Below are 27914 nucleotides of genomic sequence, written 5' to 3'. Positions count from 1 at the left end.
CTAGCTTTTGCTTTGCGTAACAAACACAGCCTTACGCCGGTGGTAAGAACTAGAAGGATAACCCTTCACGAGCAAGACCGTCTCTGTTTCTCTCTTTTTTTTCCCTTCTTCAAATACTTGCTCTTTTGTTCCTCCCTAATACTAACTGCATGCCCAATGAGCACATCGTCTATAGATCAAAATCCAACCATAGCATTGGCAGTCCATGTGTCGCACGCATTGCACTAAAGATACACAATTTTTGTGCTCAAACAAAGCTCAAAATACAAGAACCCTAAACCTGCGTGATAATTAAGAATCAATATGAGATGAACACGGAGCATTACAGTGAAAATGGCTGATATAGACACAAGAGGCGTAAGGATTTATTAGTCAAGCATTCTCTGTGAACCGCTAAATTAATTTTCTGCAAATTTGACATTTGGTGCAATGCCTGGCCTTATGGGAGGACCCATTAGAGAGAGTCCTCGATCAGCCTTCTTCTCATCTTCAGCATGAGCAGACGAGGAAGTACTTGCCTCTGCAATTTACCAAACGAAAAATGAAAAACATGCATATATAATTTTGACAGCAAACATTTTTTTTTCTTGAATACGCAGGAGAGCTGCGTATTTTTGTATTAAGAAGAAGAATAAAATGGGGAGAAAAAACCCCAGTACAAAGGTGTTACATTTGGCAAACCAAAACCAAAAAACACTCCCCAGACAACTAAGACACCTAAGACACCTCTTCTAAATGAAAGAAAGAGAGCGCTTTGGCTCCAGCCATACGCCAACCCATCAACTCCTCCCTTGCAGCTGCCAACACCACCGCAGCGCTAGGGTTACAGTTATCAAAAACACACCTATTTCTATGCTTCCACAAAGTCCATGCACCCAAAATGACAAGAGAATTGAATCCCTTGGATAAAGGCATGCCCACCCTGGCAGCACTATTCCTCCACCAGGTTTCAAAACAGACGTCATCATGGGAAGGGCAGAGCTCCTGGAAGCCACCCGACCGCAGAAGGCTGAACCAAAACTGTTTTGCAAAACTGCACTGAACCAGCAAATGGTTGATAGTTTCTTCCATCTGGTCGCATAAAGGGCAGGACTCTGGGTGATCCAGGCCACGCTTAGCAAGTCTGTCAGCCGTCCAACATCTATCGTGCTCCACAAGCTAGAGGAAGAATTTACACTTTCCTGGAGCCCAGGATTTCCAAATGCGTTCAGCAGGCTCAAAGCTAACAGAGCCAAGAAGCAAAGCCCTGTAAGCTGAACTAGCCGAGTATTCACCCGATTCACTGAACCTCCAGGTATGCACATCAGGAACATCCGGCTGCAGAACCATCCCCTCGAGTAAGTCACAAAGGTCCATGAGATTAGCAAGGGCTGTAACAGAAATAGCCCCTCTCAGATCAGCCAACCAATTGAGATCAGGCAAGGCATCCTTGACCAGGCGTCTAGAAGCAATACGCTTGGGCACCATACCGAAGACAGCAGGTGCCACCTCCTTAATACATTTGCCATTCAGCCAATGATCTTTCCAAAACAGAGTATCAGACCCATCTCCCAAATGAGTGATAACAGCCGCAGCCAACAAGCTTTGCACAATGTCGCAAGTTTGAATCTGGAAGTCCGACCATGGCTTAGTCCTATCAGATTTTTGCAGCCAAGGCCACCTAGCCCGCAGTGCCCAGCTCATGATCCGAAGATCACTAATACCCAGACCCCCCAGGTCCTTGGGTCTAGTGACTTTGGGCCAAGTCAGCAGACAATGGCCACCATTCACCTCCTTCCTCCCTCTCCACAGAAAGCCTCGTCTAAGCTTATCAATTGCTTTAAAAGCCCAAGAAGGGATGTCCAACGCCAGAGCAGCATAAATCATTCTTGATGTCATCACAAATTGAACATAAATGGCTCTACCAGCCTTTGTCATCAGATCAGCTTTCCACCCAGGTAACTGTGCTGCAGTTTTATCGACAATTGCTTGAATTTGACTTCTCTTAAGCTTTCCAAGAGAAAGCGGGAGGCCAAGGTACTGACAGGGAAATTCCGAAATGGAACATGGAAGAAGCTCCTGAACACAAGCAAGATCCGCCTCAGAACATCGGATAGGAAAAACATTACTCTTCTGAACGTTGGTCTTTAGACCGGACGCATCCCCAAAAATCCGAAGGATTTCCAGAATCAGATTTATGTCTGAAGGCACCGGCTTGAGGAAAACCACTGCATCATCCGCGTATAAAGAGAATCGGTGCTGCAAACTGTTCGTGGAAAGAGAGTGAAGCAGCCCTTCATCAGAGGCCCTCTGGATCAGCAAGTTGAGAGTGTCCATGACTAAGATGAACAACATTGCAGATAAAGGGTCCCCCTGCCGAAGACCCCGCTGGTGAGCAATGTAGTCCCCGGGAACACCATTTAATAAAATTCTCGTCGAAGAAGAGGCTAACAGCCCACAAATGATGTCACGCCAAATCTGCCCAAAACCCAACTTCTGCAAGACTTCTAGCAAGAAAGCCCAAGATACCGAATCAAAAGCCTTAGAAATGTCGAGCTTGAAAAGAATGCGGGCTTGCCTTTGACGATGAAGAAACCTTGCAGTGTGCTACACAAGCATGAAATTGTCTAAGATAAATCTTTTCTTAATGAACGCTGTTTGATTCGGAGAAACCATATCATTCAAATGCCGAGCCAATCTGTTGGCCATCATCTTTGTTACTAACTTTGCGAAACTATGGACAAGGCTGATCGGACGAAAATCTTTCACTTGGGTTGCACCCTCAACCTTAGGCAGAAGAGTGATAAACGCTGAATTGAGCAGCCCCATGTTCCTAAATTTCTGAGCCCAAACACAAGAGATCGCTACCATAACATCAGCTTTGATTGTTACCCAACAAACCTTGTAGAAACGGCCGGTGAAACCATCCGGGCCCGGAGCTTTATCCGACGACATAGATTTTACAGTACCCCAAACTTCTTCCTCTGAGAAAGGCACATCTAGCTCATTGAGATTGAAAGAAGGCATCTCCAGGGCATCAAGATTAAGAGAATTTTCTCTCCTCAAAGTAGTCCCGAGCAAGGCATCATAGAAATGGAACAACTCATCAGCCTTATCCTCATGCGATGTCAAAATAAGCCCTTCACTTGTAGATAATGAGCCAATAAAATTCTTCTTCTTTCTTATTCTAGCCTGAGCATGGAACAGGGAAGTATGAGCGTCCCCTTCTTTCAACCAATTAATTCTGGACCGAAGACGGGCTATAGATCTCGACAAGGAGGAGAGCACCAAGATGTGCTTCTTAAGGGTACGCCTCAACCACTCCTCACTTGGAGATAGAGTTCTGCTGTCATGAGCCATCTCCAGCCTATGAAGGAGCTCCCGAGCCATTTCAAGCTGTAGTTTTAAATCCCCCACTTTATTATCACTCCAACGCTGCAAAGCCTTTGCCATAGCCTGTAATTTCTTGGAAAGACGAACAAGAGGGCACTGGCCTGCGGGAATCGAACTCCATGCGTTAGCCACAACATCCTGGAAATCCTCCAATTTCACCCAGAAGGTCTGAAAATGGAAGCGCCCTTTCCTTTTATTAATATCACACAGGCCCAACAAGAGAGGGCAGTGATCCGAATCTTGAGTAGCAGCACTCTGGAGAAGGCAATCTGGAAATAAATCTTCCCAATCAGCAGTACAAAACATCCTGTCCAATCTGACTAAAGTAGGGCAGGCATGCCCATTCGACCAAGTAAACCTGCGGCCAATCAGAGGAAGCTCTAGGAGGGCAAGATCGTCCTTCCACCTTCGAAATCTGCCCATCATAGCACGATCAACATTGGAATTACTCTTGTCTTCATCACACAGAATCATGTTAAAATCGCCAACAACCAGCCAGGGCCCAGAACAGTGGGTCCTAATCAATCTGAGATCTTGTAAGAACTGAATTTTCTCATGATTCCCTTGAGGGGCATAGACACATGACAACCACCAAGATGACCCAGTCTCAAGGCTAAAATTCACCGAGACACAATGGTCATCAATCCTAGAGCCACATGAGCTGATATTATTCTTCCAAGCCACTAGAATCCCTCCACTAGCCCCAACTGAAGGTGCGAAAACAAAATTCTGAAACTCAGACCCAAGCAACCGGAACACAAACAAACGAGAGAAAACCGACATTTTTGTTTCCTGGAGGCAAACAACATCAGCCTTGACTGAGTCCACCAAACAACGAACAACATCCTGACGGGCCGAGCCATTAAGACCCCGCACGTTCCAGCACATAATTTTTGACGGATCCATTTGGAAAAAACATTGAAAAAACGACCATCAATACACACAGAGGCGATCAGGCCTGCACCACTGCACCCTGCAAGTCTTCTGGGACAGTCCAGTTGAAGAGAGCTGCAAGAGCTTTAACTTGCAGATCAGTCAGCCGCTCACCGAAAACCTTGGCATAGTTATCGAGAACCTCCAGGGACAGCGATTCAGATGGATCCCCACCAAGAAGGCCGAGCTCATTAGCAATCCTCCATTTTCCTTTCGAAACTTGTGCTGGGGCCATTACCTTTTCAGCCAAGCGCCTGCTCCACCGAGGTAGAGCCCCCTCACAAGGTGCCCTGGGGCGACGCTGCCGCTTCTGCTTCTGCGGCCCACACAGGACCCGAGCGGCCGGCCTGGACACTCTAGCGATGAATTCAGCAGTGGTCGCAGACTGAGCAGACGAGAGAGGGGATTGTGAAGCAGCAGCCCCTCTGCACTTCCTTCTGAAATACTTGATTGGGGAACACGGCCACCTCCTGAGCCCTGCCCCAACAGCCTTCATGGACGGCTTCAACACAGTCCCCACACGGGTAGCGATGGCAGGGCCACTCGAGGGGGATGAAAATGCACTCAAAGTTTCCACCGCCGGAACAGAAGAGTCCACATCAACATCAGTCATGGACAAGAAGACTTCACCACCCGGGCCATCGCAAGCACCTGGAATCTCCAAAGTCTCAGTGCCAGGCCCATGAACATTCTCCAGGGGCAGACTCAACCCAGCATCCATGCAGCCAATCACCGGCTCCACATCATCAGTATGCGTGTCCCCAGTAACCAAGGCAACGGAAGGCGCCGAGTCTTTCACGGACAATCCAGCCTCCACATGTCGAACAGAGACCGGGGCAACACCCAGCCTTTCACGGACTGGCCTGCGCGCTGCAAGTGCTTCCCCGGACTCAGCATGCCCCATCTGAACTGAACTGTTGAGCCTACGCCGACGAGGCCCGTTGTCCTGATCATCATCAAACGCCGGCGACGGAGGTGCAACAGCGCTATGCACCGGCGGAGAGATCAGAGACACAAGGGCAGTCACTTGGTAAGCGAGCAATCTTCTCTCAAGAGAGGTAGAGCCAGGCGTCATCATCAATGGTTCCGGAACAAGGAGCTCCACCAAATTTGGAATGAGGTGTGGACGTCGGCACCATCCAAAAACCTTGAAGGAAGAGAAGTCGTGTCGATTCACCGTGTCAGGATGGAGCTCCACATCAGTGCAGTGATCCCTCAACAAATTCTGAGCAGTAGCCAAATCCCAAGCATGAATTGGAATCCCTTTGAACTCCACAAGAACAGGAGATGGAAAGGCCACCACCTCGGCATGGGCAAGTCTAGACCATCTCAGGAACTTGAAAGACCCAGAAAGAGAATTGAAAACAGCACCATTGTTGTACACCTGATTGGCCAGCTCTTCGGAATTCAGGATTAAGACAAAATCTTCTGGGCACGAACGATGAACGGAGAAGGACGACGCATCCAGCCCGAAACCAGCAGCCACCTCATCAGCAAGAGTCTCAGCAGCCACCCTCGGTCTTGAACCAGTGACAACAACGAACAGAGCACACCGTCGCAACCGCAGTTCTTCTCTAGCAAGCGCATCCGCACGGTCCAAAATGCAGAGATGTGTGGCTTCCACCATATCAGGAACAACCGGTTGAGGGGCATGCACCCTGACCGGCTCTAGGGAAGAGAAACCGGGTGGAGGTGCAACTTCACTGGATTCCTCCAAAGGTGCAACGGGGGCGGTCTTAGGCCTTCGACCCCGCGTACGATGGCGGCGTTTCTTCGTGCCACCCAAGGTAGGGTCAGCCACACCGGACCTCTGGATGGCCGGGATCGGCGAAGAGACCCTGCGCCACTCCATGACGCGTCTAGGAGAGTCCAAAGGCTTGTGAACCAGCCTAGGGCCAAGACGATCCCACACCGAAACTGAAGCTTTGATCACTTGCGCCGCACTAACCTTGCACTGGACTGCACGATGTCCGAACCCCCAACACTTGAAGCAGCGCACCGAACGTCGGCAATCCGCCGCCCGATGAGAGGAGGCCAGACAGTTAAAACACCTACCCCGGAGATCCTCAGGGATCGATCGACGGGGAGGTGGCGAAGGGGGGAGTTGACGTCGACGAGGTTCGACCCTAACCCAGCCCTCCTGGTCAGGAACAGGCCTGCGCACCGTTCCAGGACGTTGCACCACCGCAAACTTCGGTCTGTGCGGAGGTTGAGGGAGGGACTGCCGGGCAGACGGCAGGGGCGGAGGGAGCAGCAGCACGTCCTTGAAAGTCCTCTGCGAGGCACCGCTTCTGAAAGGGAATTAGGCTTACACCTAGTTCCTATATAATTTTGGTGGTTGAATTGCCCAACACAAATCTTTGGACTAACTAGTTTGCCCAAGTGTATAGATTATACAGGTGTAAAAGGTTCACACTCAGCCAATAAAAAGACCAAGTTATGGATTCAACAAAGGAGCAAAAGGGCAACCGAAGGCACCCCTGGTCTGGCGCACCGGACTGTCCGGTGTGCCACCGGACATGTCCGGTGCACCAGGGAGACTCAGACTCAAACTCGCCACCTTCGGGAATTACCAGAGGCGACTCGGCTATAATTCACCGGACTGTCCGGTGTACACCGGACAGTGTCCGGTGCGCCAAGGGAGGTCGGCCTCAGGAACTCGCCAGCTTCGGGAAACTCCAACGGCTCGTCCGCTATAATTCACCGGACTGTCCGGTGTGCACCGGACTGTCCGGTGCGACTCCGGAGCAACGGCTAACTCCGCCCCAACGGCTACCTGCAGAGCAATAAATGCGCGCGCAGCGCGCGCAGGAGTCAGAATCGCCCATGCTGGCACACCGGACATCAAACAGTACCTGTCCGGTGTGCACCGGACACCCAGGCGGGCCCACAAGTCAGAAGCTCCAACGGTCAGAATCCAACGGCAGTGATGACGTGGCAGGGGGCACCGGACTGTCCGGTGTGCACCGGACTGTCCGGTGCGCCATCGAACAGACAGCCTCCCAACGGCCACTTTTGGTGGTTGAGGCTATAAATACCCCAACCACCCCACCATTCATTGCATCCAAGTTTTTCCACTTCTCAACTACTACAAGAGCTCTAGCATTCAATTCTAGACACACCAAAGAGATCAAATCCTCTCCAAATCCCACACAACGCCATAGTGACTAGAGAGTGATTTGCTTGTGTTCTTTCGAGCTCTTGCGCTTGGATTGCTTTCTTCTTTCTTGATCCTTCTTTTGCAACTAAACTCACTTGTAATTGAGGCAAGAGACACCAATCTTGTGGTGGTCCTTGTGGGAACTTTGTGTTCCAAGTGATTGAGAAGAGAAAGCTCACTCGATCCGTGGATCGTTTGAGAGAGGGAAGGGTTGAAAGAGACCCGGCCTTTGTGGCCTCCTCAACGGGGAGTAGGTTTGAAAGAACCGAACCTCGGTAAAACAAATCCGCGTGTTACACACTTCATTATTCGCTTGCGATTTGTTTTGCGCCCTCTCTCGCGGACTCGTTTATATTTCTAACGCTAACCCGGCTTGTAGTTGTGTTTATATTTGTAAATTTCAGTTTCGCCCTATTCACCCCCCCTCTAGGCGACTATCAATTGGTATCAGAGGCCGGTGCTTCATTAGAGCCTAACCGCTCGAAGTGATGTCGGGTGATCACGCCAAGAAGGAGATGGAGACCGGCGAAAAGCCCACTACAAGCCACGGGAGCACTTCATCGGAAGAATCCCGCACCAAGAGGAAGGAGAAGAAGAAGGACTCCTCCAAACGGAAGGAGAAAAAGTCTTCCTCTTCTCACCACAAAGAGAAGAAGGAAAAATCTTCTTCTCACAAACCGCATCGGAAAGGGGACAAGCACAAAAGGATGAGGAAGGTGGTCTACTACGAGACCGACACTTCATCAACATCGACCTCCGACTCCGATGCGCCCTCCGTCACTTCTAAGCGCCAAGAGCGCAAGAAGTATAGTAAGATCCCCCTACGCTACCCTCGCATTTCCAAACATACACCTTTACTTTCCGTCCCATTAGGCAAACCACCAACTTTTGATGGTGAAGATTACGCTAGGTGGAGCGATTTAATGCGATTTCATCTAACCTCGCTCCACAAAAGCATATGGGATGTTGTTGAGTTTGGCGCGCAGGTACCATCCGTAGGGGATGAGAACTATGATGAGGATGAGGTGGCCCAAATCGAGCACTTCAACTCTCAAGCAACAACAATACTCCTAGCCTCTTTAAGTAGAGAGGAGTATAACAAAGTTCAAGGGTTGAAGAACGCAAAAGAGATTTGGGATTTACTCAAGACCGCGCATGAAGGAGATGAGCTCACCAAGATCACCAAGCGGGAAACGATTGAGGGGGAGCTCGGTCGGTTCCGGCTTCGCAAAGGGGAGGAGCCACAACACATGTACAATCGGCTCAAGACCTTGGTGAACCAAGCGCGCAACCTCGGGAGCGTAAAGTGGGATGACCACGAGGTGGTTAAGGTTATTCTAAGATCACTTATTTTCCTTAACCCTACTCAAGTTCAATTAATTCGTGGTAATCCTAGATATACTAAAATGACCCCCGAGGAAGTTATCGGGAATTTTGTAAGTTTTGAGTGCATGATCGAAGGCTCGAGGAAGATCAACGAGCTTGATGATGCCACCACATCCGAAGCTCAACCCGTTGCATTCAAGGCAACGGAGGAGAAGAAGGAGGAGTCTACACCAAGTCGACAACCCATAGACGCCTCCAAGCTCGACAATGAGGAAATGGCGCTCGTCATCAAGAGCTTCCGCCAAATCCTCAAGCAAAGGAGGGGAAAGGATTACAAGTCCCGCTCCAAGAAGGTTTGCTACAAGTGTGGTAAGCCCGGTCATTTTATTGCTAAATGTCCTATATCTAGTGACAGTGACCGAGGCGACGACAAGAAGGGGAGAAGAAAGGAGAAAAAGAGGTACTACAAGAAGAAGGGCGGCGATGCCCATGTTTGTCGCGAGTGGGACTCCGACGAAAGCTCAAGCGGCTCCTCCGACGACGAGGACGCCGCCAACATCGCCGTCACCAAGGGACTCCTTTTCCCCAACGTCGGCCACAAGTGCCTCATGGCAAAGGACGGCAAACGGAAGAAGGTTAAATCCAACTCCTCCACTAAATATGAATCTTCTAGTGATGATAATGCTAGTGATGAGGAAGATAATTTGCGTTCCCTTTTTGCCAACCTTAACATAGCTCAAAAGGAAAAATTAAATGAATTGGTTAGTGCTATTCATGAAAAGGATGACCTTTTGGATTCCCAAGAGGATTGTCTAATTAAAGAAAACAAAAAACATGTTAAGGTTAAAAAGGCTTATGCTCTAGAAGTAGAAAAATGTGAAAAATTATCTAGTGAGCTAAGCACTTGCCGTGAGATGATTGACAACCTTAGAAATGAAAATGCTAGTTTAAATGCTAAGGTTGATTCTCATGTTTGTAATATTTCAATTCCCAATCCTAGAGATAATAATGATGATTTGCTTGCTAGGATTGAAGAATTAAACATTTCTCTTGCTAGCCTTAGATTAGAGAATGAAAATTTGATTGCTAAGGCTAAAGATTTTGATGTTTGCAAAGTTAAAATTGCCGATCTTAGAGATAAGAATGATATACTTCGTGCTAAGATTGTTGAACTTAATTCTTGCAAACCATCTACATCTACCATTGAGCATGTCACTATTTGTACTAGATGTAGAAATGTTGATATTGATGCTATTCATGATCATATGGCTTTAATTAAACAACAAAATGATCATATAGCAAAACTAGATGCTAAAATTGCCGAGCACAACTTAGAAAATGAGAAATTTAAATTTGCTCGTAACATGCTTTATAATGGGAGACGCCCTGGCATCAAGGATGGCATTGGCTTCCAAAGGGGAGACAATGTCAAACTTAATGCCCCTCCAAAGAACTTATCTAACTTTGTTAAGGGCAAGGCTCCCATGCCTCAGGATAATGAGGGTTACATTTTATACCCTGCCGGTTATCCCGAGGACAAAATTAGGAAAATTCACTCTAGGAAGTCTCACTCTGGTTCTAACCATGCTTTTATGTATAAGAGTGAGACATCTAGTTCTAGGCAACCAACCCGTGCCAAGTTGCCCAAGAAGAAAATTCCTAATGCATCAAATGATCATGCCATTTCTTTTAAAACTTTTGATGCTTCTTATGTGCTTACTAACAAATCCGGCAAGGTCGTTGCCAAGTTTGTTGGGGGCAAACACAAGGGCTCCAAGACTTGTGTTTGGGTACCCAAAGTTCTTGTATCTAATGCCAAAGGACCCAAAACAGTTTGGGTACCTAAAGTCAAGAACTAAATTTGTTTTGTAGGTTTATGCATCCGGGGGCTCAAGTTGGATACTCGACAGCGGGTGCACAAACCACATGACCGGGGAGAAAAGGATGTTCTCCTCATATGAGAAAAACCAAGATCCCCAACGAGCTATCACATTCGGGGATGGAAATCAAGGTTTGGTCAAAGGATTGGGTAAAATTGCTATATCACCTGACCATACTATTTCCAATGTTTTTCTTGTTGATTCATTAGATTACAACTTGCTTTCTGTTTCCCAATTGTGTCAAATGGGCTACAACTGTCTTTTTACTGATGTAGGTGTCACTGTCTTTAGAAGAAGTGATGATTCAATAGCATTTAAGGGTGTGTTAGAGGGTCAGCTATACTTAGTAGATTTTGATAGAGCTGAACTCGACACATGCTTAATTGCTAAGACTAACATGGGTTGGCTCTGGCACCGCCGACTAGCCCATGTTGGGATGAAGAATCTTCATAAGCTTCTAAAGGGAGAGCATATTTTAGGATTAACGAATGTTCATTTTGAGAAAGACAGGATTTGTAGCGCATGCCAGGCAGGGAAGCAAGTTGGAGTTCATCATCCACACAAGAACATCATGACGACCGACAGGCCGCTTGAGCTACTCCACATGGATCTATTCGGCCCGATTGCTTACATAAGCATCGGCGGGAGTAAGTATTGTCTTGTAATAGTGGATGATTATTCTCGCTTCACTTGGGTATTCTTTTTACAGGAAAAATCTCAAACCCAAGAGACCTTAAAGGGATTCTTGAGACGGGCTCAAAATGAGTTCGGCTTAAGGATCAAGAAAATAAGAAGCGACAACGGGACGGAGTTCAAGAACTCACAAATTGAAGGCTTTCTTGAGGAGGAGGGCATCAAGCATGAGTTCTCCTCTCCCTACACGCCACAACAAAATGGTGTAGTGGAAAGGAAGAATCGAACTCTATTGGACATGGCAAGAGCCATGCTTGATGAGTACAAGACACCGGACCGGTTTTGGGCCGAAGCGGTCAACACCGCCTGTTACGCCATCAACCGGTTATATCTTCACTGAATCCTCAAGAAGACATCATATGAACTCCTAACCGGTAAAAAGCCCAACATTTCATACTTTAGAGTTTTTGGTAGCAAATGCTTTATTCTTGTTAAAAGAGGTAGAAAATCTAAATTTGCTCCTAAAACTGTAGAAGGTTTTTTACTTGGTTATGACTCAAACACAAGGGCATATAGGGTCTTTAACAAGTCCACTGGACTAGTTGAAGTCTCATGTGACGTTGTGTTTGATGAAACTAACGGCTCTCAAGTAGAGCAAGTTGATCTTGATGAGATAGGTGATGAACAGGCTCCATGCATAGCGCTAAGGAACATGTCCATTGGGGATGTGTGTCCTAAGGAATCCGAAGAGCCCCCATATGCACAAGATCAACCATCCTCCTCCACGCAAGCATCTCCACCAACTCAAAATGAGGATAAGGCTCAAGTTGATGAAGGGCAAAATCAAGACGATGAGCCACCTCAAGATAATGGCAATGATCAAGGGGGAGATGCAAATGATCAAGAAAAGGAGGATGAGGAAGAACCAAGACCGCCACACCCAAGAGTCCACCAAGCAATCCAACGAGATCACCCCGTCGACACCATCCTCGGCGACATTCATAAGGGGGTAACCACTCGATCTCGTGTTGCTCATTTTTTGTGAACATTACTCTTTTGTTTCCTCTATTGAGCCACACAGGGTAGAGGAAGCTCTCCAAGATTCGGATTGGGTGGTGGCGATGCAAGAGGAGCTCAACAACTTCACTAGAAATGAGGTGTGGCATTTGGTTCCACGTCCTAATCAAAATGTTGTAGGAACCAAATGGGTTTTCCGCAACAAGCAAGATGAGCATGGTGTGGTGACAAGGAACAAAGCACGACTTGTGGCCAAAGGATACTCCCAAGTCGAAGAGTGCCTTCCTCAACGGACCAATCAAGGAAGAGGTCTATGTTGAGCAACCTCCCGGCTTTGAAGACAGTGAGTACCCTAACCATGTCTATAGGCTCTCTAAGGCGCTTTATGGGCTCAAGCAAGCCCCAAGAGCATGGTATGAATGCCTAAGAGATTTCCTTATTGCTAATGGCTTCAAAGTCGGCAAAGCCGATCCTACTTTGTTCACTAAAACTCTTGACAATGATTTGTTCGTATGCCAAATTTATGTTGATGATATTATATTTGGGTCTACTAACGAATCTACATGTGAAGAATTTAGTAGGATCATGATAAAGAAATTCGAGATGTCTATGATGGGGGAGTTGAAGTATTTCTTAGGATTTCAAGTGAAGCAACTCCAAGACGGCACCTTCCTTAGCCAAACGAAGTATACTCAAGATATTCTAAGCAAGTTTGGGATGAAGGATGCCAAGCCCATCAAGACACCCATGGGAACCAATGGGCATCTCGACCTCGACACGGGAGGTAAGTCCGTGGATCAAAAGGTATACCGGTCGATGATTGGTTCATTGCTTTATTTATGTGCATCTCGACCGGACATTATGCTTTCCGTATGCATGTGTGCAAGATTCCAATCCGACCCTAAGGAATCCCACCTTACGACCGTAAAACGAATCTTGAGATATTTGGCTTATACACCTAAGTTTGGGCTTTGGTACCCTCGGGGATCCACATTTGATTTGATTGGTTATTCGGATGCCGATTGGGCGGGGTGTAAAATTAATAGGAAGAGCACATCGGGGACTTGCCAGTTCTTGGGAAGATCCTTGGTGTCTTGGGCTTCAAAGAAGCAAAATTCGGTCGCTCTTTCTACCGCCGAAGCCGAGTACATTGCCGCAGGCCATTGTTGCGCGCAATTGCTTTGGATGAGGCAAACCCTGCGGGACTATGGTTACAAATTAACCAAAGTCCCTTTGCTATGTGATAATGAGAGTGCAATTAAAATGGCCAACAATCCCGTCGAGCATAGCCGCACTAAGCACATAGCCATTCGGTATCATTTTCTTAGGGATCACCAACAAAAGGGAGATATCGAGATTTCTTATATTAACACTAAAGATCAATTAGCCGATATCTTTACCAAGCCTCTTGATGAACAAACTTTTACCAAACTTAGGCATGAGCTCAATATTCTTGATTCGCGCAATTTCTTTTGCTAGATTGCACACATAGCTCATTTATATACCTTTGATCGTATCTCTTTCATATGCTATGACTAATGTGTTTTTCAAGTCTATTTCAAACCAAGTCATAGGTGTATTGAAAGGGAATTGGAGTCTCCGGCGAAGACAAGGCTTCCACTCTACTCTACTACTCATCCTTCGCCATCGCTCCAAGAAAAGGACCTTGTCTTTGGGGGAGAGAGTAAAAGCCCAAAGCAAAAGGACCGGACTTCGTCTTTGGTATAATCCTAACTCATTTACTTATGACCAAAGGGGAAGATAGTACTCATGGGCTCTAATGATTCCGTTTTTGGCGATTAATGCCAAAGGGGGAGAAAGTAAGAGCCCAAAGCAAAAGGACCGCACCACCACCAACTTCAAAAACTTAGTTCTTTCCAAAAGTATTTTTCAATTGGTATCCTATTGTGTTCAAAAGGGGGAGAAAGCAGTATTTCAAAAATGGTATATCAAAACCCTCTTGAACACTAAGAGGAGTATCTCATTTAGGGGGAGTTTTGTTAAGTCAAAGGAAAAGCATTTGAAACTGTTGGGGTCGTGCTTCGGTACGCCGAAGGTCTCACACGAAGAAGCAGCTTCGGCCAAAGTCGTTTCTAAGAGATGGCCGAAGGTCCCTTTTCATGAAGCTTCGGCGTTTTAAACCGACATAGAGGCAGAATGACCTTTTTATACATGTATGTCCGAGTTAATGTTGTAAACTTCCGCAAGGGGCATAATTGTAATTTGTCACAGGCTGCGACCTGTGTCTATAAATAGATGAACAGTACCTCTGTACTGTTCACGCGAACCTGCTTTTTTGCCTTCGCATCACATTCGTACTTTTTGCCTTCCGCAAGACCGAAGGTACATTTGTACTTCAAAGTCATTTATATTCATTAATACAAGTAGAGATAATTCTATGATAATATTTACATGTTTATTTCATGATTTATGTGAATGTTTTATTCTTCATTGTTATGCTTACGAAGGTATGTCCTTTGTAACCTTCGTCCGAGATGCTATATATCCCGAAGGGATATATGGTTATGAAGGACGAAGGACCTTAACACTTAACATTTTCTGTGTTGCCTTGTTCTTAATTCGAAGCATTTGAGAACAAGTCCCCAACATTGGCGCCCACCTCCGGTCAACTCACTTCCACCTTTCTGAGCTGATGGCTTCGTTCAACACTCAAGCTGGAGCTGCTTCGGCTTCGAAGCTGGTGCTCCCGATAACAGGCGGTTCTTGCTCAGAGCCAGCTAACAAAAAGCAGAAGAAGGAGGCTCAGAGAAGGGTGCAGCATGTTGGAGTGCAGGGACCCTTCATTAAGTCAAAATGGTCTCACATTCCAATTACCTTCTCTCAGGAAGATCTTCAGCTCAAGGACTATCCTCACAATGATGCTATGGTCATTTCTTGTGTGATCAAAGGGTTTCTGGTTCACAATGTCCTAGTTGACACAGGCAGTGCAGCTGACATTATATTTGCCAAAGCCTTCAGACAGATGCAAGAGCCTGAAGACAAGATTCATGATGCTACGCACCCTCTTTGTGGCTTCGGAGGGCGGCAGATTGTGGCACTCGGGAAGATTACCATGCCGGTAACCTTCGGATTTGTTAATAACACAAGGACTGAGCAAATTGTGTTTGATATTGTTGACATGGAATACCCCTACAACGCCATCATTGGTCGTGGTACCTTAAATGCTTTTGAAGCAATTCTTCACCCAGCTTATCTCTGCATGAAGATACCTTCGGACCAAGGGCCTATTGCTATTCATGGGAGTCAGGAAGCTGCCAGAAGGGCCGAAGGAAGCTGGACTGATTCCAAGGCAATCCATAATATAGATGGAGTTGAAGCTTGTGAATAGTACAAGTTCAGGAGGGAAAAAGCAGCTTCGGCTGATCAGCCGAAGCCCATGCTGCTGTGTGAGGATATAGCAGAGCAGAAGGTGCTATTGGGCTCGCAATTATCTGAAGATCAAGAGAAAACCTTGATAAGGTTTTTATTCAACAATAAAGATGTTTTTGCATGGTCAGCCAATGATCTTTGTGGAGTGAATCGGGATGTTATTGAACATTCGCTCAATGTTGACCCATCCTTCAGACCCCGCAAGCAGAGGCTTCGGAAAATGTCTGATGACAAGGCCGAAGGGGCTCGCAACGAAGTAAAAAGACTCCTAAGTGCAGGAGTTATCAGAGAAGTGAAGTATCCAGAATGGCTAGCTAACACTGTTATGGTGAAGAAGGCCAATGGAAAATGGAGAATGTGTATTGATTTCACAGATCTCAACAAGGCTTGTCCGAAGGATGAGTTCCCGCTGCCAAGGATAGACTCTTTAGTTGATGCAGCAGCTTCTTCGGAACTCATGAGTCTCCTGGATTGTTACTCAGGCTATCATCAAATCTGGATGAAAAAGGAGGATGAGCCGAAGACTAGTTTCATAACCCCAAGTGGTACATATTGCTATCTTCGGATGCCTGAGGGGCTTAAGAATGCTGGAGGGAGTTTCAGCAGGATGACTGCGAGGGTTCTCCAATCTCAGATAGGCAGAAATGTGTTGACCTATGTTGATGACATTATTGTAAAAAGCACGAAGCAAGAAGACCATATTGCTGATCTGCAGGAGACCTTCGCCAGCTTCAGACAAGCTGGTCTGAAGCTGAATCCAGAAAAATGTGTCTTCGGAGTAAAGAAGGGTAAGTTCCTTGGATGCTTGGTTTCAACAAAGGGAATTGAAGCTAACCCAAATAAAATCGAAGCTATACTTCGAATGGAGCCACCAACCACAAGAAAGGGGGCCCAAAGATTGACAGGAAGACTGGCATCTCTTAACAGATTTATATCCAGATCAGCGGAAAGAAATCTACCCTTCTTCGAGGTGCTAAAATCAGCTGAAGTCTTTCAATGGGGCCCAGCTCAACAAAAAGCTTTCGAAGAACTCAAGCAATACCTGATAGATCTAACAACATTAACTCCACCAATGCCAGGGGCTCCTCTGTTGTTGTATGTGGCAGCTTCGCACTCAGCAGTAAGTGCGGCACTTGTGCAGGAGAAGTTTGATGGACAAATCAAGAAGCAGGTCCCAGTATATTTTGTATCTGAGGTCCTTAGTGTCTCAAAGAAAAATTATACAGAACTGGAGAAGGTGTTGTATGCCGTTCTAATGGCATCCAGGAAGCTTCGGCATTATTTTCAGGCATATAATATTATTGTTCCTTCTTCGCAGCCGTTGAAAGATATCATGAGAAATAAAGAAGCTACTGGCCGAATTGGAAAATGGGCTGCGGAGCTTAATGAATTTTACATTGATTATGTGCACAGATCCTCGATCCAGTCTCAAGCATTGGCAGATTTTATTGCCGACTGGACGCCAGGGGCTCAGGGCGAAGAAGCGAATAAAGATGCCGAAGCATGGACAGTGTTTTGTGATGGCTCCTGGGGAACCTTCGGAGCAGGAGCAGCTGCTGTTTTGGTTTCACCGTCCAAGGTTAAAACTTGCTATGCAGCAAGACTGGACTTCAGCTGCACAAATAATATTGCTGAGTACGAAGCCTTGCTCCTGGGTCTTCGGAAACTAAAGGCGATGGGGATCAGGAGGGCGATCCTTAAAACTGATTCTCAGATTGTTTCGGGTCATATTGACAAAAGTTGCAAGGCTAAAGACCCGAAGCTTGAAAAATACCTAGACACAGTCCGAAGGATCGAAGCTTCCTTCGAAGGATTCTCTGTTAAGAATATCCCTCGAGGGCAAAATGAACATGCTGATTTGTTAGCCAGGTCTGCAGCACAGGGGCTGCCGCTACCTTCGGATGTATTCTTCGAAACAATAAAGGCACCTTCAGTGGAGTTACTTGAAAGAGCAGTTCTTACTATTTCTCCTGTGTACAGTGAAGATTGGAGAACTGAAATAATTTCTTACCTTCAGGGCAAATTCCTATCAGATGACGAAGCTTATAATAAAAGAATAGAGGCAAGAGCTCGTCCGTATATCATTATAGAAGGGGAGTTATACAAGCATGGAGTTTGTGCCCCGCTGCTCAAGTGCTTGTCCAGAGCCGAAGGTATAGAGTTGATGAAGGAGATACATGCAGGCCTTTGTGGATCCCACATCGGATCCAGGCCGTTACTTGGAAAAGTGTTCCGTCAAGGATTTTATTGGCCGAAGGCAGCTTCGGATGCAGCTGAGTTAGTTCAAAAGTGCGAAGGTTGTCAGAAATGTGCAAGAGATCAAAAACAACCTTCGTCTTTGACACAGCTAATACAACCCATCTGGCCATTGCAAAGGTGGGGCCTCGATTTGCTGGGCCCATTACCACCGGCTCAAGGCAATCTGAAATATGTTGTAGTTGCTGTGGAATATTTTTCGAAGTGGATTGAGGCGAAGCCATTAGCTACAATAACTTCGGCCACTGTCCAAAAATTTTTCTGGCAGAATATTGTCTGTCGCTTCGGAGTGCCGAAGGCTATAACTGTAGATAATGGAACACAATTTGACTCCGAAGAATTCAGAAATTTTTGTGATCAAATTGGCACGAAGATCCACTTTGCGTCAGTCAGGCACCCGGAGTCGAATGGGCTTGTTGAAAGGGCCAACGGCATCATAATGACAGGAATAATGAAGCTAATCTTTAATCAACCAAGGGGAAAGTGGCCAGATCAGCTTACCAAAGTGGTATGGAGCCATAACACAACAACATCAAGATCTACAGGCTTTACCCCATTTAAGTTGTTATTTGGTGACGAAGCAATAACCCCGGAAGAAGCCAAAGCTGGATCAATAAGAGTGGTAGCTTCGGCAGAATCAGGTCCCGAAGATACTTGTCTCGTGGAAAAAGATGCCTTAGAAGGGATCAGGCTTCAGGCCGTGGAGAATATCAATAAGTACCAGGCTGAAACAGTTAAATGGCGAGATAGAAAGGTCCGGCTAAAAAATATTGAGCCAGGACACTTGGTGCTTCGGAGAGTGGCCAATCCGGATACAGTGGGCAAATTGCAACTGAAATGGGAAGGGCCTTTCTTAGTAGCATCTTCGTCAAGGCCTGGTTCGTACAGACTGAAGGACATGGATGGCAATGAAATTCCAAGATCTTGGAATGCGGATGAGCTTCGGCGGTTTTATGTATAACTCGATGTAATTTTGACTTTTCTTTTCTTTTTCATGGCACCCTTTTCCTTTCTAAAGGGGGAGAAAGGTTTTTAATGGGGCCATCATATGTAATTTCCTTTTTAGTTTTATAAGAGCAAAATCCCCCAAAGAATGTAAATGTAAAAGCTGAGAGCGCACCATCGAGTGCCGAAACTAAAAAAGAGAAGAAGCTCCAAAGACGTCCCTAAGGGGATGCAGAGCTTACAGCGAAAAGTCAACGCTGATTCCGCCGAAAGTAAAAGGCGAAGAAGCTCCAAAGTCGTTCCTAAGGGAATGCAGAGCTTATACCGTCTAAGTAAAAGACGAAGAAGCTCCAAAGACGTCCCTAGGGGGATGCAGAGCTTACAGCGAAAAGTCAACGCTGATACTGCCTAAGTAAAAGGCAAAGATGCTCCAAAGTCGTTCCTAAGGGAATGCAGAGCTGACGTGTGTTTGCTCCTAAGAAAATGATGGATGAGTGTGGCTTCGGACATACGCTTCGGACATTCATTTGCACATTACATCATGGCATTTGCATGCATAAGCATTCATTCATAGCATTTGTGTTCCTAAATGGTTGCTTCGGCACAGAGAAAAGTTTCGGATAAATGGTTTGTTATGATTCGTTATGTAAAAGAAAGGTTTCGAAGAAGTGGTTTTTTATGAATCGTTGTGGATAAGAGTAGCTGTCTTTTATGTTTTGTTATGTAAATAAAAGCTTCGGCAGATAAGAGTAGCAGTCTTTTATGTTTTGTTATGTAAGGAAAGGCTTCGGCAAAAAGAGGAAGCGGCCTTTTATGCTTCGTTGTGTACGAAAAGAAGGGAAGGTGTTTTTTCGCCTTCGGCTCAAAAAACTGATTTCGTCCACATCAAAGCACCTCAATCGAAGGGTAAGAATATATTACAAGGTATGTACAAAGTTCCTTGAAGAACAGTTTAATTCTATTTACAAGAGTTGTTACAAAATTATCCTGAGTTTTTCTAAAGCACACTTCTGCTAGTCTTCATTAAGCTTCAGCTTCGACAACAACTTCGGCGACATATCCTAGGCATCATCTTCACCTTCGTCATCCTACATGAGTCAAGAAATCATAAGAATCAAGCCCAAAGGAAAAGGTAAGCACGAAATGTCATTTCTTACTGGTTCAAGATGACTTCGGGCTTCGTCTCCAGCTTTCTCTCGCCCGCCCTTTGTCCATACCATTTTTATAAATCTATTGGAGATACTTCGGGCGAGGTCGGGCATATCATCCAGGATTGATGAAGATAAGGTAAAGTTGGGCCTGTTGACAACCTTTCCATGTTCGCAGCCGGCCTTCAGAAATGCAGCAGCGGTACCCCGAGAAGCTACCCAGGCACAGAAGTCGCCGTGCCCGGCTATAACTTCGTCAAGCTCTTCGATTTCAGCTTCAATATGATCGAAGGCCTGGGGTAAATTTTCCGCCGAAGGGTTAAATTTCCCACTGCTGGCTCCAACAGAGTAAAATATCTTCTTTAATCGTCCAATACAATTATTGCCAAAGTTCAAGCATTTGTCTTGAAGGCTTGTTAATGCTTTCTTCAATTCTGAGCTGGTCTGGACTTCGGCTTTAAGCTTCGAATTCAGTTCTAGCTTCTCCTGATCAAATTGTTTTGATTGATTGATAAGCTTCGAATTTAACTCTAATATTTTAGCCTCAGTTTCAGCCAGCAAGCCTTCGGTCGATTGGAGCTCGAAGTCTTTCTTTTCAATGATGGCAGATTGCTCTTTTATTTTGCTTTCCAAGTTTTCAATTATAGCTTCGTGCTTTTTGTCCTCCAAGTCTTGTTGCATCTTCAGAGCTTTGCTCAGTAGCATGCTCTGAACAGAAACAACTTATGTTAAGTAATATTTTCATTGTTAACGGCAATAAAAACCAGAGAAAAAGGTTGTTTACCTTGAAGTTAGAATAAAACAAGCTGCCGACGATATGTTGTCGTCGGTAGCGGCTGATGTCTGTCTCTAACTTCGGAAAACCGATACTCTTCGATAGAGTACTGATTACCTTAGCTCCAGTCTGGTCTCGAATACAGCCTAGTTTTTCATCATCTACACCCCCAAATAGAAGGGCTCCTGGCTTGTAGCCGCAAGATTTGGCATAGTCTTTCAGTTCTTCTATTTCGTCCTTCGTCAGTTTCTGCCCAATTAGATTCTGGAAAGAATAGGCTTCGTCGTCCGGAGTTTCTTCGACTTTTTCTTTCCCTTTCCCTGGCACTGTGGCCAGGATTTCTTCAGTAACGGTGGCAGCTTCTTCAATGTTTTCTGTCAAAATTTTGTCAATATTTTCAAGAGTAGTTTCTAAATTTACATCTTCGGGTGTGGCAGCTTCGGTAGCCGCGACTTCCGAAGCTCTACCTTCAGCAGCTGCCGTTTTCTGAATTGACAACCTAGGTGGAGTTTTGTCGATAACCTCAGTTACCGCAATAATTCTTTGCCGTTTGGGTTTGTTTATCTTCGGTTGATCCGGCTCGTCCACCTTTTCAAAAAGCTTCGTCAGTTGGAGCCCTAGTGGACTTAGCTTCGTAGGCATGGGTTCAGTCATTACCTTTAAAATTTCCTCCACGTCGCTGGTAGAAGGCGGTGTGGGGGTCTCCTCTTCTTCGGGTGATTTGCGCTTCGGAGCAGATATTTTTCTTTTCTTGAAAACTTTCTTCTCCTTTGCTGGTATTTCTTCATCCCTGATCAGAGCTTCGGCTACTCTTTTTCTTTTGAGGCCCTCGGCGCCCTTGTTCAATTGTTCGTAGTCTGGGTATTCGAAGCCTAGGGCGTCAAGCACTCGGTTCAGCCTTCGTTTCGGTCGGGCACCGAAGGCTGCTGTCATTAGTTGATCCTCTTTTTTGGAGTAATTCCCCAGGATTTCGTTGCACATCACCTCAACAGTGTCTAACCATTCTTTGCAGGGTTTTTTGAAGAACTTCTTGAACTTGAAGTAATAGGGAAGCCGGACAAGCTCCCCCTTCTTCTTCTCTCCCTCTAGCTTCGGCATCTCCCACTCTTTTAGAGTAGGGAAAACTTTGAATGCCAAGAACTCTTGAACTAGATCCCTGGTGCCAATATGTTCTGAGATAATTTCAAATTCACCCAGAGCAGCCCAGGTGGGACCTTTTAGGTCGCCAATGTGGCATTGTGGCCTTGTCTCTCCGAAGATTAACTCCAGAGGGCTTTGTACCAATTTTTCTTTGTCTTCATCGACTTTTACATAAAACCACTCAGATTTCCAACCTGCTGGCCATTTGCTTCGGTAGCTGATGACAGGACACTTTGTTGTCTTCCGGTAGGCAAAATTATAGCAACCGAAATTATCATGTAGCCCATCTTTTCTGGCCTTTGTTTGGTAATGTAATTCGTGAGCTCGGCAGAAGCTGTCAGCAAATGGTTCCACAGCTTGGCTTCGGAGGGCCCAGATATAAACATTGAGCCTAACGATGGCGTTAGGAGTCAATTGATGAAAGTAGATACCAAACCTCCTTAGTATCTCTGCAACAATACCGTGGAGAGGGAATCTAAGCCCAGCTTTTAAAAAACTCTTGAAAATAACAATCTCATCCTTCCTTGGCTTCGGGGTGGTTTCTTCTTCCCCGAAGCGGAGTAGCTTCTTCTGGTCCTCATTGAAATAACCTGCTTTCACCATCTTCGAAAGGTCAGCTTTTGAAACAGTTGATTTCCCAAAATCCAGGTGACTGGGCTTGCTGGGCGTAGCAAGGTGATAGTCATCTTCGGAGTCAGTCCCTTCAATGTTTTCTTTTCCTTCGGCAGTTGTTGGGCCTGCTTCGGCAGCAGGCATTTCTTCTGTAGTCAGTAGACCGGAACGCTGCATTGCTTCGGAGATGGGCACAGTGTCTGAACCTTCGGCTTCGTCTCCCTCGCGTACAACTTTGGCAGTAGATCGTATTCTCGCCATTTGATTTTAAGTTTGGGAAGTCAAAAACTTTTTTCCTTTTTTCTTTTCTCCGAAGCTCTTTTTTCTGACGAAGCGGACGTTGAGAGGCACCTTCGTTCGATTCTGAGACTTAAGCTTCGGCTATGGTGAAAAATTTTGGCAGCGAAACAGTGCAAATAGCAATGAATGCTGTGGTAACTTCACACCCACCTGTTTGTTTATATAGTGCTGCAGGTAGGAAGGCGAAGCGGTGGAACTGTTACATCAGGCGCGCAGTAACTCATACCCGCTGTGCAGTGGACCGCAAAGACCAAACAGTAACTCTACAAAGTGGGCTTGGCACGCGCTCGGAAGTCGGATCGTTTCTCCGCAACGAGCTCAGGGAAGGTGTTTTTTGGACCTTCGGCTTCCCGAAGCTGAAGAGGTTTTTTTTCACGGGCCAAGCTCGTTACGAAGAACGATCTAGCACCGCGAAAGGGGCTACTGTTGGGGTCGTGCTTCGGTACGCCGAAGGTCTCACACGAAGAAGCAGCTTCGGCCAAAGTCGTTTCTAAGAGATGGCCGAAGGTCCCTTTTCATGAAGCTTCGGCGTTTTAAACCGACATAGAGGCAGAATGACCTTTTTATACATGTATGTCCGAGTTAATGTTGTAAACTTCCGCAAGGGGCATAATTGTAATTTGTCACAGGCTGCGACCTGTGTCTATAAATAGATGAACAGTACCTCTGTACTGTTCACGCGAACCTGCTTTTTTGCCTTCGCATCACATTCGTACTTTTTGCCTTCCGCAAGACCGAAGGTACATTTGTACTTCAAAGTCATTTATATTCATTAATACAAGTAGAGATAATTCTATGATAATATTTACATGTTTATTTCATGATTTATGTGAATGTTTTATTCTTCATTGTTATGCTTACGAAGGTATGTCCTTTGTAACCTTCGTCCGAGATGCTATATATCCCGAAGGGATATATGGTTATGAAGGACGAAGGACCTTAACACTTAACATTTTCTGTGTTGCCTTGTTCTTAATTCGAAGCATTTGAGAACAAGTCCCCAACAGAAACAGGGGGAGAAAATTTCAAATCTTGAAAATGCTTTGCAAACTCTTATTCATTTACCTTTGACTATTTGCAAAAGATTTTTTGAAATGGATTTACAAAAGAATTTGCAAAAACAAAACATGTGGTGCAAACGTGGTCCAAAATGTTATATAAGAAAGAAACATTCCATGCATATCTTGTAAGTAGTTTTATTGGCTCAATTCCAAGCAACCTTTACACTTACATTATGCAAACTAGTTCAATTATGCACTTATATATTTGCTTTGGTTTGTGTTGGCATCAATCACCAAAAAGGGGGAGATTGAAAGGGAATTAGGCTTACACCTAGTTCCTATATAATTTTGGTGGTTGAATTGCCCAACACAAATCTTTGGACTAACTAGTTTGCCCAAGTGTATAGATTATACAAGTGTAAAAGGTTCACACTCAGCCAATAAAAAGACCAAGTTATGGATTCAACAAAGGAGCAAAAGGGCAACCGAAGGCACCCCTGGTCTGGCGCACCGGACTGTCCGGTGTGCCACCGGACATGTCCGGTGCACCAGGGAGACTCAGACTCAAACTCGCCACCTTCGGGAATTACCAGAGGCGACTCGGCTATAATTCACCGGACTGTCCGGTGTACACCGGACAGTGTCCGGTGCGCCAAGGGAGGTCGGCCTCAGGAACTCGCTAGCTTCGGGAAACTCCAACGGCTCGTCCGCTATAATTCACCGGACTGTCCGGTGTGCACCGGACTGTCCGATGCGACTCCGGAGCAACGGCTAACTCCGCCCCAACGGCTACCTGCAGAGCAATAAATGCGCGCGCAGCGCGCGCAGGAGTCAGAATCGCCCATGCTGGCACACCGGACATCAAACAGTACCTGTCCGGTGTGCACCGGACACCCAGGCGGGCCCACAAGTCAGAAGCTCCAACGGTCAGAATCCAACGGCAGTGATGACGTGGCAGGGGGCACCGGACTGTCCGGTGTGCACCGGACTGTCCGGTGCGCCATCGAACAGATAGCCTCCCAACGGCCACTTTTGGTGGTTGAGGCTATAAATACCCCAACCACCCCACCATTCATTGCATCCAAGTTTTTCCACTTCTCAACTACTACAAGAGCTCTAGCATTCAATTCTAGACACACCAAAGAGATCAAATCCTCTCCAAATCCCACACAACGCCATAGTGACTAGAGAGAGTGATTTGCTTGTGTTCTTTCGAGCTCTTGCGCTTGGATTGCTTTCTTCTTTCTTGATCCTTCTTTTGCAACTAAACTGACTTGTAATTGAGGCAAGAGACACCAATCTTGTGGTGGTCCTTGTGGGAACTTTGTGTTCCAAGTGATTGAGAAGAGAAAGCTCACTCGATCCGTGGATCGTTTGAGAGAGGGAAGGGTTGAAAGAGACCCGGCCTTTGTGGCCTCCTCAACGGGGAGTAGGTTTGAAAGAACCGAACCTCGGTAAAACAAATCCGCGTGTTACACACTTCATTATTCGCTTGCGATTTGTTTTGCGCCTCTCTCGCGGACTCGTTTATATTTCTAACGCTAACCCGGCTTGTAGTTGTGTTTATATTTGTAAATTTCAGTTTCGCCCTATTCACCCCCCCTCTAGGCGACTATCAGCTTCCAACGGCACCAACGCCCAAGGCCGATGAGGACGGGTTGGTGAGGCAGGAAGACGCCCACCGCTGCGCCTTGGAACGCCCAGCGGGGGAGAACGGACAAGCCGCGGGAGACAAAGTCGCCACACGGGAGGGGGAGGGGGAAGTGGTCGCCGGAGTCGGGGTGAGCGCCGGCGAGGGGCTAGGTGGTGCGGGGAGGGTGGGGCGGGCGCCGTTACCGGAGCGATGGGCGGGGGAGGCGGAAGGGCATGCAGGGAAGGCGGGAGGGCGGGGAGCCGAACGGTCCGCCGAAATGACCGCCGAACGGTCCGCCGAAATGACCGCCATCACACTAGCCTGTTTTTATTAAAGCAGACTCATTTTGGGAATTTTTTGACAGCAAACATCGCTAGCTCATAGCTTAAAATGGAATTTCCTTCCACAGTTTATCATTTTGCGCAACCAGATTACTGGCAAGCAATGCATAAAAAAGGCCCCACAAGTAGAAATATTGTGAAAAAAATTTAAAGGGCTTAATGACATGCCACCAGTATACACCAATCATGTAACTAACCAATGGAGGAACAGCCCGGGCTGTTAGGATGGAACCATGGTTTAAATCTTCTCTAACATCCATTGCTAACCAGACACATGTTACATAAAATCAAATGTTTTAACTCTAGATTTTGTTAACAAATATATTTTTTTAGAAGCAGACATCTTTTTTGTTAATATTTAACTGTCACCATAAAAAGTATCACACAAAAATGTAGTTTTTTTTCTTCATTTTTCTGGGAAGGAAACACAGTCACTAACCCTGAGGCTCCTTGCCATCGTCAGTTTGCTTGCTTCCTGTTTGTTCAGCTTTGCCTTTTGCAGTAACACAAGACACAACCTGAGGTGGAGCACCAAATGCCCATGAAGAGATTGTTTCAAGTGTTGGTAGCTGGACCGCTGGGTAACCACAAGCAACCTGAGAGGCATTACCCATTGTCTGGACAGCTAGTCCACCGTTTGTGGGTGGCCTCAACTGCACAGTACATACCGGGTGAAAATTTGGTGCATTAGTTACGGTAGGAGGTCCAGAAACTTGAGCTGGGACTTGATATGGCACAACCACTGCATTTGATGCCTGCATCTATAATGGATTCCCAGGTGTCAGCTTTCTAGGGATGGACTCGATTCCTGAGAAACTTGGTTGCCTCTTTCCTTGAAAATCAACTGCAGTATCATCGGCAGATCTTTTCCTATCAGATCCCTTGTTAACGACAGAGCCCTTAGCACTGTCTTCACACTGTGCAACCTGTTAGGTGGTCGCACAAATCAGTTCAACCCAAAAGTTTAAACTGATAAGAAAAAGTAGTGAATCCACTTATACACTTCAACACTCACACCCACGTGCAGCCAGAGAGAAATACGCAATCGTGAAATAAATGGACGGAGACACAAATAAAGCCTCTCCTCTGGCTTTGGTAACATGCTAGAGCTGACGCAATAATCAATTCAACTCAAAAGCTTAATCTGATGAGATAAGGTAGTCAATCTATTTATACATTTCAATACAACCAACCAAGAATTTGAGCCTTCTGCTTCTGACTTACAACATCCTCATTTTCACCGGTTGAACCATCATCCATACTAATTGAGATAGGTGCATTTTTTGCACCTCCATCAGAGCTCTTACTGAATGCATCAGGCTGCTCACTAGCTGTCTGATGCTTCTTCTGAAAGTTCATCTCTTCAGAAAGCAAATTGTGGTTACTCGAGACTGGCTTCTGCTCCTCGGAATTATTTCCATTGTTATTTGGCATCCTTCCATCTTGATAACTGCAAAGCTGGGGTTAATGGCTCATTGGTTCAACCGGCCCATCTACCATTGGACCAGAGAAACTCCCTGGTTGTCCCCAGAAGTTCCCAAATTGTGGTGCAACAGGGTTGTGTCTCTGTTTACTATTCTGTTCTTGGTTTTCAGCGTTCTTTTGATAAAACTTCCCAAAAGGACCGTCAGGAGTTTGTCAACCACCTTTGCTACTGCTTTCTTCAACTTGGGGTTCTGCTTTTGGTTCTAGAGGTGCATCTCTAGACCTGGCCTTCCCTGACGACCCACCCAAAGATAGGCCCAAAGTAAGCTCAATCCCATTATCACCGTCCATTTCTAGTTCTTGGTAGGCAACTCATCCTTTCCTTTATACTCAAAGGTGAAACTATTGTCTGCTTCTTAGTTTTCCAAGCAATAATGCTACCAAAAATCACAATATGAAAAAAACATCGAGGGTCAGAGAAATCACTTGGCCACGTAAGAATCATAGAAGACTTATAACGGTAAAGAACTTGTGCGCGAAAAAACATACGACACGTAAGACACGAAGCAGATCATTTCAAAGTCATTTTACAGTTTATAAGTGTATTAATCTTATTTTGTAGATATT

The 27914-nt window shown here is 46.0% G+C and overlaps 1 pseudogene; it reads right to left on the bottom strand.

The window, feature by feature from the left end:
* Positions 1–398: 398 nt before the first annotated feature.
* On the bottom strand, positions 399–27638 carry LOC103630721 (ninja-family protein 8-like; annotated as a pseudogene).
* Positions 27639–27914: the final 276 nt, after the last annotated feature.

The sequence above is a fragment of the Zea mays genome, chromosome 6 (genome assembly GCF_902167145.1).
Source record: "Zea mays cultivar B73 chromosome 6, Zm-B73-REFERENCE-NAM-5.0, whole genome shotgun sequence".
NCBI classification, from domain to species: domain Eukaryota; kingdom Viridiplantae; phylum Streptophyta; class Magnoliopsida; order Poales; family Poaceae; genus Zea; species Zea mays.
Note: the sequence above shows the minus strand (reverse complement) of the source record. Positions and strands in the feature narration are given on the sequence as shown.